Here is a 12,127-nt window from a genome sequence, read left to right on the forward strand (position 1 = left end):
TGGGTCACCCCGCCACAACCCTCGCTTGATATCAAAATAAGCTGTCAAACTCCCCATTCATAACACAACTAAACAAATTCCATTGCACATGGTTTTAAACTGAGAACAAAAGAACTTGCTTGTGCAAAAACGCAATATATGCGTATAAATGTACTGCCTGTTATGTATGATTGTAATGAATATTGTTATATAACTCCTGTTACTATGATATCACTGTGAATTGCACACTGTATATTATTTTGTGTCTTTGTGGATCCTGATGAAGGCCTATAATAGGGCCGAAAGCTCGAACTAAATAAAGGAAACAAAATGCAAAAGCTGTATACGTCTTGACTAATGGAATACTATCTTTCGCCTGTATTCCTATATATTATGTAAAATATCCCGTGAGAGTCAATGAATATAGTTAGTAATTAAATGTTATTACATAATCCTCTCAAATTCTTGACCTCTTTGTTATTAAAAAAAAGAAGAATATAACATCTTGTTGAAAAACTCAATATAAACTAAGAATAAAGGACATTTCGCCCTATGGGCATCTAATCATTGGTTATATCTGCAAAATTTTCTGCTGGCCTAGCTCTTCCCTCTGATGTGCCGAGCTTAAGCAGAGCACTCCCTGGTTCTATCACATAAGTTAAAATAAAATGTTCATTGAAAGGAACAAGCTACACTCGATGGTTTTAACTCCCCTCCGCCATGGACTTAAAAGCACTGCAATTTGATTGAAGTGCAGTTTATTATTAATTTGATCCTGTTCTAACCCTCCATGAACGGAATAATAGCAGTGTAGTCTACTATGGCCTATTGTGTGGCAAGTTTAATTCCAAAATGAGACGAATAGGTACGATCTGGTCATGGGTTGCGTATCTGGCGTTGTTGTACGACTATAGTGCCCCTAATACGCTGCGCACTTGTCATACAAAGATGCTTCATTTCCACCGCTGATCAACGCTGATCAATATTACTCCATTTTCCATGCATTAACTACAACGCACTTTTATTATTACAATAACACAAATAAACGGTTCGTAAACATCAGTTCTCAAACGTTGTCTTAACTTACAGCAGAGGGAAATGATGTAGAAGCAAAGTGGGACCACTTACTACTTATTGCGTTGTTTCACGAGGAAGTCGAATATGACACCGAATCAGCTAATAATGCCTTCTAGAAAAAAAGACCTCGGGTATGTATCGTCCCATCTACGCAGTGTCGACTGCATGTACACAAAGCGTCGCTCACATAGACACCTGTCATCAACCAACTGTGAAATAAGCGGCGGAGAAGTGCTAAAAAGGGGGAGGGGAGGGGCTATTATGACACTGTACATCACAGACAGTTTTCTGTTATATTGGTATTTTACTCAGGAAAACTTGAATAATTTCGTCTGATAAGGAATTCAATTTCAACGTTTTCATAAGGTTGGTTTGTTTGTTTGTTTGTTTGTTTGTCATTTTTGTATTTACTGAAATCAACAAAGGCATGCGTGGGGCACGCAAACCACTAATTTGTTCCGTGAAAATTGTTGGTGGATTGGCTTAAGGGGTTCTTTATGCTTTAACACTCTTCTCGCTTTATTCGTAACATTCAGATGGATTTTCTGGTCTTGTAATGCGGTCGTGATATATTATGCTGAACAAGGCGATATCTTAACCCTTATTGCCACATCTAAGCTCCTTCGAAACTGCCGTGGAAAACGCCTTTTTCTCTCACTCCTCGCTCATCAAATTGCATTCATCCCTATCTACCTACCCATCTCCTAGCATAACCCACTTCAGTATGTGTATATTCATGTTGCTATGACCGCATCAGACAATGATGCCTTTTCATTGGGGATTCCCCCGTTCCCGACCATACTAAGCGATGATGCCTTTTGTTGGGGGTTCCCGTTCGGAGGTGAATTTCACAATGCCAGTTTGGCGATAGCATACCAGCATATCATTAGCATCATGTCATCTATTGACTTGCAGCCAGAGTATGACATACGCCTGCTAAAGGCAATCATAGACTACTGTTCGGCTGCGACGTAACAAAGCTTAATCCAAAGTACCTTCCAGTACGTGTACCAAGGGATACAAAGAACATGCTACAGAACAAGTTTATGGTGTATCACTCATTGTTATGAAAACGCTGAATGTGCTATCGACTCTATAATACATAAGTATAATGTCGACCCTCATTACATACATTTTTAACCCTAAATATAGAGCAATAATCAAATCGAACATAAATGTAATACATTTTCATTTGACTTGAATTGGTTTCTCTACTATTAACCACGTACCAGCTTTCCAAAATTAATCATACATTGGACAAAAAGAAATAATCATATAATCCTATGTAAACACGTATACCAATCGTAAAATACAGTATGTGCAAATTAATGCTCATATACGTGAACCATAACGATTGGAAAATCGTTGATTATTCAATCAAATTATCAGGAACAAAATGCAGGAGACCGCAATCTTAAGTGGAAGTTTGATTTTGATGACGGCCTCTGAGAAAACATATCGTATTGTTTATTATGGTTTACTTGTCTTTACAAATCATGTCATACATACTAGATTCTCGCGGGGTGGGGCGAGTAGAAAATGGCTCACGTAGATTATGATTTAATTTTTTTTTCATAAACAATTTTCACATTTTCTCACTGAACAATACATCACTTCACTCCAATCTTCCAAACTTAAATTTTGTTTTAACAGTTTTATGTTCCTCTGAATTTCTTTGCGATACATTAAAACACTGGGTGGTTTAGAGCGAGATTTATGTCAATCTTATGAATGATAAAAATATGAATGTGAATATTCTGAACACATTAACCCTCCAAAAGTATCATTGCTGTTAATGTTATAAGAATATTTAATCAATCAAAGTTGAATACCGGAGTTCACGTTAACTCTGATAGGTTTGGGGGAGAAAGATTTGCGGTGACACCATGTGTATGTAGTCCTTATCCGGATCGTTGTTTGGCAGAAGAGCCTAGAAAGAGGAGAAATGAAGAGGGAAGCGACATATGGGGGTTGTGAGGAGGGCAAAAAGATGTGTTCACGTGAGAACAAAATCCATATGAATACATTAAATGAATAATCATATCTATAAGATTTGTTTAGTATCAAGAAGAAACATTTAGGTTATAATCACCCACAAAATAAATTTGCTTGTTTTCATTAGAAATCTTAATTAGGCGTGTGTCCAAATTTTCTATGAATTGGTCAAATGGTGTATTCGGCGACCTACATAATAATCGAATGATTATACTTTGCTGTCGAGATTATTCATTTCACGTGCGACCTGGCATATTCGAGCTACTACAGTGCGTATAAAAAAAAAGGTAATCCAACTTTGGAGGGCTACCATTCTATAAATGTCGGCTATCGAGAGCACAATGTTGGTTGTAAAGAAAGAGGAACTCTTCTTCTTTCCATTAATGCCTAATTATGTTGACAAACGTCATGTATGACTGAGCACATGAACTTCAAAGACAACAATGCCAAACTGCACTTTTTCCAAAGGTTGCGTGTTATTGTGAAGGAACAATGCATGTCTGACTGCGTAGATGAGATCTTTCAATGAAAGTGGTTTAATCATCAGGCCAGCCTGGACAATTGCAGATTCGTGTTTTAGGGTTTCTCCTAATATTTTGTGGTTCATATAACCTTAATTCAACATGGCCATGTTGTCGATAACTTGGTCCTTCTTATTAAGGCGAAACCATTATTCATTGTACTCTCTTCATATTCAAGACATGGTTTGTCACTCGGAGCTTTGTGTTGAATATGAACAGAGAAAGATTGTGTGGGTTGGCTGCTGTGGGAGTGACCAAGTTATTGGACAAAAGGCCATGTTAAAGGTTATGGACAACAAAATGTTAGGGGAAAACCTCAACACAAACCCTAAACACAAATCCTAAACACAAACCTGCATTAGTACAGGCAGGCCAATTTGGCAACTTTCATTGACAGATCTCATCCATGCAGTGAGACACGCGTTGTTCCTTCACAATAACTTGGAAAAAGTACAATTTGTCACTGTTTGGTACTGTAAATGGTCGATACCCCTTCTCACAGTCTATATATATATATATATATATATATATATATATATATATATATTATACGTACATACACACATACATGTCATTTGTTCCACACATTAACGAAGTGACTTGAAACATCATGGAAAATCTGTTATTACTAACCTTGTCTAGCTCGACATACACGTTTTCCTACTTTTAACCAAGTCATCACTTCGAAACCCTTTTGACACAAAGGTAATGAGAGCTTTAACTCATAGTTTAAAGTAAGAAACCGTTTATTCAATATTACGAGATACACGGCAAAATATCAAGCACCACCTCCACAACAAACTTGAAACTAAAATCGTAAGCAGCAACCTTTCACAACCTCTTATACCTTGTCATAAGAGTCAATTTAAACTGTAGCATTAAAGGCAGCAAACTAGGATTACTCCGCCTTTTCATACAAGCACTATGTTTCCCCTGTATCGACTGGCCGTTCATTTAAATGCTATAAATACATGGAAATTCGTTGCTCTCAATCTTTGGTTTTTGAGGATTGACATTATTTTGCACGAAAGAAATATCTCCTGTTATATTTTTTCTCCCTTTAAAGTAATCAGAAGTGAATGGACTTTCATCGCTTGATTATGACTGTGAAATGATTCATCAGCCAAATCAGTGATCTCTGACCTTGAGCTTATATCTCGTTTAAATCACTGTCTTTTATACAGCTGTCCTTCCTACCATGTGGCAATACCGTGAACAGGACATTCCCTATTGAACTTTTACCCGGCGAAGAACATTTTTAACGACACTTATTGTCATATGACCTTAAAGGATTTCAGCCAATAGTCTTGTATGCATCTTCGCTTGACATAATCATCTCTGTAGTAAATATAAAACATATTTCCCAATATTTTCTCATGACAAAGTTAACGAGATTTCGGGAGAGCGAACGCAGGTTTACGGAACCCGACACTACAGTGCCTTAAACCCCTTCAAGGATGGGGGAATTCAAATCATTTTTGTCCTCACATTGTAATACTTTTTGGTACCATCACATTTAATTTACCTTTACCTTAATCAAAGGCAATGTAAAATACAAAAGGCATGTATGAATGAGGCAGATTCAAGGCTTCTTGTCTATTCCACATCCAATGGGATACATAGTTTTTCATTTAAACGAGTTCCTATATATGTACAAGTCTTCATGTGGGTCCCGCTGTGCGAAATTTCTTTTAACTGAGCGTTCTAATACAGATTTTGTTTAAAACAAAAATGAGCATGCTTTCTTGAAATAAAAGAAGGTCGAATGAGTTTGAGCATTATTTTCTTTGAAATAATCAATCTAGCAGTAAGGGTAGATCATTGCGCTCTATACTTACATACGTTAATCTTACGAATCCATAGAAATTTGTTAAGCTTTTCCTTGAAGGTTTGAAAACGGAGTATCACACAATATTTACCTCAGTTCATGAAAGCATAATCCATATTTTTATTCATTTTCACGTTTCCACTGGCAAACATCGGGCAAGTTTTCTTATTGAAATGAGCATGCACTCTTTTCATTAAAGAACGCATAAAAGTTGAAACTATTTTAACATAACCTCGACCGTAACAGTGTATACTGGGAATCATATGTACACGGTTATGTTCATCATTCCCGAGGTTCGTTATTTCGAAACACACAAAGTTCCTTATATCTAGATGCTTGTTAATCCGAACATTTGTGGCGTTTTTACGAAGGTTTGCTATTCAACAGATTCGCTTATACAAAATTGAAATAAAAATCGTTAATCCAAATATGAAAAGATGTTTACTATAATCGAACCTCGAGAATTCAGGTATACGAACCTCATTTCGTTTCCGGAATTACGAACCTTCGGAATTACGAACCTCATTTCGTTTCCAGAATTACGAACCTTCGGCATAACGAACCTTATTTCATTTCGGGTCAATTTTGAATGAACTGTCAGAGTAACGGACTGTTACCCATGTATACTGCCTTCTGTGTCCATGTTTTCTATGCTGTGGACTTTTATAACATAATATGACAAGAGCGTTCATGAAATTGGCTTTAATCCACCCACATCCACCTGACATCAAAAGCGGGTTTTGGCAATATCAATAGAAAAAGATTGTTAATACATTCAATGCCAAATAATGAAATCGATGCCGTCCAAAGTGTTAACTTATGGATCATTCTGGTCTACGCAACTTCAGGCTTTGTTTGAACATGACTGATGAATTTCATAAATTGTTACGTTGTGCCTAATCAACTGAGAAAGAAGAAAGGTTATGTACCCATATGCACATGATCTAACCCCGAAGTGACTTATAGGTAACGTCATATTTCCACATCCAACACTCATACTAGTTGTATATAAAATATATGAATAGATGAATGAATAGGTAGTTAGATTAATTACGTATGAACGTGACATGCAAAACCTATATATGCGAGCACAGTCTAATGCAGAGATGCCAAGTTCAAGAAATTTTTATGAGTGAGATTTTCATGACTCGGCGTCTCGGCATGCGTGCGCGAACGAGGGGGGGGGGGGTGTCCCCCCTTCCATGGTAATGAGCTTTTCTTAATTATTAGTTCTTAATGATGTGATCTGGTGCATACTTAAGTGACTATTATTTACTTATTTTGAAAGACAAAAGGGAAATATGCCTTCAATTATTACTATCACTTTAATCCTTTGAGCTATGCTCCTTATTCTTCACCCAAGTTGCAGACTTCACCCAATGCGTGAGAAAAATGGGTGCCATGCGTGAGATCGTGAGACAGACCCTAAATGCTTGAGTCTCACGCAGAATGCGTGAGACTTGGTAGCTCTGCTAATGACATAACATTGCCTGAATCAAACGGCACATGATTGTGCATACTTCAATGTATCACCCAAAAGACAAGGGAAAATACAAAGAAAATCCTAATACACGAAAGATTCGGTGTATAGTATACCATCAGCATTTTGCACATGGGTACACACAGAAACAGTACAGAGGGTATCCTCTGGCAGGTAAGATTTGTGAGCTGGTAAGACAGGTATAGGACAGGTAAGAGTTGCGAGCTTTTGTTTTTAATGTACTGACAGTTAGGGTATCCACACAATATAAGGAGACGGACAAAATAAGGAACCATGCAGTTAAACAACCATATCATAAAATCATAATTTATCTCACCCAAATATGTTCGAAACCTAAAGTTAGGTCTCAACCAAAATTATGATATCCCTTTAAAATCTAAAACGGGTGATTTGCAATTAATTTCAGGTCTAGACTAATAGAAGAACGTTGGAAAAAGCAATCCCGCAGAGAATTCCAAAAATTAAAAAGAAGATCATCATTGAAGCTGCCTTGTCTGGCCTCGAAGAATCCCTGTAATTGGAAAACAGTAATGATAAAGGTATCGTAAAGGGTGAGTACCAGAAAAAGAAAGTCCTCTAAAAACTTCAGATATTCACCTTGAATGTCAGTATTACTGTTTACATATTGAAACTAAGTTAAAAAAAAAAGAGAAATCCACGAAAGACTTCAGGTCTCCATCTTATCCGAAATAAAGCAGACTGTTTGGATGTCATGTTGCATGAAACCCTTCTGCAAAATTTGTTCTTACCAATGAGTTTATTGGATTCACGCACTTACACAATATTACAAACACAATCAAACCAAATTTCTGCACAGTAATCCTGTCCGTTCCCTTTCTGCTTATAAGTGACAGCTTAAATGTATGAATTGTAAATACATGAGTTCCTTGAATATTAGCTAGCATTTGTCATCCTGTCTTTATGATTTGATTACATTATCTATTTGATGTCATTTATTTGTCCAGTTTTGTTTCAGTTCACTGAAAGTAACGGCTGAAGTAAATAGAATACAGGAAAATAAGAATGGAAGTTTCGTCTGCATCTGATCTCTTGCTTAAAACATCTCGCAGTGAACCTTCATTCCGATTCATATTTATTGTCTTCAATTTGAATTTAATGGATAAGATGAAATCAAGCAAACGAAACACTTCAATTGCATATTACAGGAACAGAAAGAAAAGAAAACGCATTATGAAGGTGTCGTATGTTTTTTCCTTTCATGTTGATACATTTTTCTCCTTACAGTTAAGAAACTTACCCATGTGTGTTCAGACTGTTTCACTGAAAGAAGCGTTTTAATTTCTAAATGATTTCTCGACAGTTATATCTTTCTTCTTCAAAAATTCCCGACAAAAAAAAAGAAACAAAAAAGATGATTCAATGGGAATGACCTTCAAACAATGCAAATAACCTTAAAATATTTCATAACTTCTTCACAATGAGTACAAAAGTCAATTTTTTCTTTAAATCATGATGATATTTTGATCTTACTTCGGTCCGTCCATCATGAGCACAGTCTTCAGGTAGCCATTGGACAAGGAAAAAATAATAACCAGAAAGATGTATAGACCATCGTTGTGGATGAGTACCGGAGTTTTCCTCGAGTCAGGTCGGAAGTTGCAGAAGACGAACAAGGGTATGAACACCCCACGCAAGGCCACAAATGGTAGTATGCAAAATTGACTTCTCTGTAAGACCGTAAGACAATTATACCAAAATATTCATTAAACAGCATTGGGCAATACAGCATGTTCACTCTTAATCAGTATTAAGAATGTTCACTCTTAATCAGTATTGCGGTCCGGAGGTGATGTCATAAACCCTCAATTGAAGTTTGAATTCTCTCTCCCTGAAGTATTTCAAGCCAATTAATCTCGTGTCGTACATGCAGGCAGTTGAATCGATCGCTCTGACAAGTTTAGTGAAACGGTCACCTCGACCATGATTTAAATATCGAGTTAATTTGATAGTTTGTTTGTTTGTTTGTTTGTTTTTTGCGCTACGTTATCATAGCACTTTTGTCCTTGCAACTATGAGTATTTCCATCCACAGATGGAGAAACAATCTCTCCTTGTAAGGTCAAAGAAAATAGTTTGAAATTTGTTTAAAAAATGACCCTTCTATCTGAAAAGACTAACATACCAACCGACTCCCCGAACGGGCCGAACCACGTTGATAAATATCTTAGTCAAAAATACTTTTGAGATAAGATTGTATCCCCGCTAAAAATCAATCTCAATGAATCTATCCCAAGGCATTGTCCCTCAAACTACGAAAATCACAACATACAGTATAATGATTTTGCTAGAACGACAATAGAAAAAAATGTTGGCTACTATGCTTACCCATGTGAACCATTTCGGCGGGAGACTGCCCACACAGTCGCATAAATTGAAAGTGAAGAAGCAAACAAGAGGCACGAAGTAATCTCGGACAAACTCGGACGGTTCGGCAGCTACCGAAGGGATTTCCGACAAGATTACGGGGAAGACCGAAAGGGTGACGAAGAAGGTGTACCATACGGCCAAGGCGTGCCACTTTATCTGCGTTGTGAATTATGTGCATGTGAGAGAGGTTGAAAGTGAATGAGAGTGTGTGTGTGTGTATGTGTGTGTGTGTTTAAATGCCCTCATAGGTATTAGAATAGGTGCAAGCGCGATTTCAATGATTGCGCACCATTCAGATTATGATATTGGTATGTTTTGTGTCGGGCGGGTTAATTAAAAAAAATATATAATTATATTTTGATGAGAAAACAGAAATAAAGAATTTCTAATGGGATTATGTTGTTAAGCGTTCGTGATAGCATGCAGCAATGCTTCAGCAGCCATGGATTTATCAATACGAGTCGAAAGACAAGAAAAGATGTTTGAGAACTGAATTCTTATCATTCACACTTGCAAGACACTGTTTAAACACATTTTACACATTGGCAGAATATTCTATAAAAAGTGGTGATATTGGTTATAAGAAACGGCATTCATTTTTTCGTTTATTTTTTCAACCGGAACCTTCTCATGATTAACATGTTTGTGTGTCACGCAGATGTCAGAAAAAAGTTATCATAGCCCTGGCAGTCTATTATGTGCAGTTCATACCTGGATGCCCTTTGACTTGATGATGCATGAAAATCGCAAATTGAATATTTTATCATGTACGCGTTACAATAACACAATCATTAGATAAACTTTGAGCAGGGTTGAGAAGAAAACTTTAAAATGTTCGTTCATTTCCAAATTCCCCAAAGGTCTTTTATCTTTAACGACTTTTTTTCTTTGTATACGATAAGATTTCGTTTATAAGCTGCTTCACAATCTCGTAGATGATTTTGACTTGAGGCAGGATACCAGCGGGGTCATCAAATGCACAGAATTACAGAATGCAGCTGCTCGTGTAGTGACCCTCTCCAACAAACACAGTCACACTACACTAGTTCCGAAATAACTTCATTGGTTGCCTATAGACAGGCACTTTATTTTCAAGATTTTTTTTTGTCCTTATTTCACTGTTCCTCAGTGTAACATTGGCCTGGTAAACCAATACATTCCGTCTAGACTCTTACGTTCTCAGAACTCTGGCCTCCTTGTTATCCCTAGGGAGCATACAAAGTTGGTTGGGGGGGGGGAACGTTTGCTCACGCTGGATCTACTCTACAGAACTCACTCCCTCAATTACTGATCAAGAATAGTGATTCTACTGAAGCAGTTAAAATAATCTCAAGAAGCATTTCTTTAACTTGGCTTACAATATTTGTTATAGAGCATTTAACTAGTAGATGGAATTGGCAACTTAGAATTTGATGTATCATTATTACTACTAATATTCTTATCACATTGTAACAACACAACTGGCAAACTTTCGTGTTGAGTTCACGAAAAAAAAAAACATTGCAAACAAAGCATTGTCAATGACAAGAATACGACAGATTCTTACATTTTTGAAAACTCCCCAGAGTAGCTTACAAGTGTCTTTGAAAGACATGGAATCTTCTGTCTTCTCCTCTTTCTGAGAAAGGCATGCCCGGATGATCTTCTGTTTGCGAGAGGAAATAAATCACTTATATACACGTATATATATATATATATATATATATATATATATATCACAAAATATATATTACGTGACAATTATAATATCTATACTAATTTTTGGTTGTATCAATATAAAAACCCCACTAAGTGTAACACATGCACACATGTGGTACAAAAGACTCCTGCATGCAAAGAGCAGGGACCACGCAATAGCTTTGACGCAGAAAACAACTATTTCATTTAGATTCCTTGTACCATAATTGTGGAAAATCAACTGAGGACATACTTAACATTGTTAAAACACGACCGAATAATCCTTAAGTCACAGAAACCCCGTTTCTTTGGATAGGAAGCTTCTCAATCATAATGTTACTACACTGTATTTACTGTCATTATTTCTCTTCATTTGGACTCTTTATAATTGTGAGACTCGGTTGCAGAAATATAAATATGTTTAGAAGATAAAGTTTTGTGTGAGGAATTTTGTGAAAATTTCAACCTACTTTTATTTACATTTATCACATATTGCCACTTTCTTCTGACCTTTCCTCAATAGAATTAAACTTGCCATGAATGACAAGATGGTAGTTTCTCCGACAAAATTGAGAGGTTGCACATAAAAACTCTCTCGCATGATTGATTTTGCTCGACATATCCACTGAAGGAGGGGATGGGGCAAAGTCATTACTTCTACAAGAGTGTTTTTCTGATTCTTTTTCAGGTGTGATCTGTTTATGCATTTCACTGTTCTTGCACCTAATATTTTGATCTTCTCTCTAAAAAAAATCGAGTGAAAATATTCACTCTTAAAGGAGTGAATACCAAAAAGAGTGAATTTAGAGTGAAATTGGAGTGAATTTTGAGTGAAAATGTACATTTTCACTCATTTTGGAGTGACCTCAGGGATCACTCGAAGATTTTGGAGTGATCCCTGAGGTCACTCTAAAACGAGTGAAAATGAACATTTTCACTCAAAATTTACTCCAATTTCACTCTAAATTCACTCTTTTTTGTATTCACTCTTTTAGGAGTGAATATTTTCACTCGACTTTTTTTAGAGAGTTCTTTGACAGTATTCAACCTAACCCTGATCATTTCTTTTTTTTTTCTAGACGGGGTTTCTCGGGAAACAGAAACTACGTAACATGTATGAAGAAGGGGTACATCAATTTCATGTTAATCCCCAGTTTGTTTG

General features: G+C 36.6%; 1 long non-coding RNA gene across 1 annotated transcript; it reads right to left on the reverse strand.

The window, feature by feature from the left end:
- Nucleotides 1-7,003: 7,003 nt before the first annotated feature.
- Nucleotides 7,004-9,297, reverse strand: LOC139719381 (uncharacterized). The gene is made up of 3 exons (XR_011710100.1): nt 9,247-9,297; nt 8,393-8,589; nt 7,004-7,412 (listed from the first exon to the last, which is right to left on the reverse strand). It is a non-coding gene; the product is annotated as an uncharacterized lncRNA (long non-coding RNA).
- Between the last annotated feature and the right edge of the window lie 2,830 nt (nt 9,298-12,127).

This window comes from Diadema antillarum, unplaced genomic scaffold, assembly GCF_040938485.1.
Source record: "Diadema antillarum isolate AM-2024a unplaced genomic scaffold, OU_Dant_1.0 scf00000109, whole genome shotgun sequence".
NCBI classification, from domain to species: domain Eukaryota; kingdom Metazoa; phylum Echinodermata; class Echinoidea; order Diadematoida; family Diadematidae; genus Diadema; species Diadema antillarum.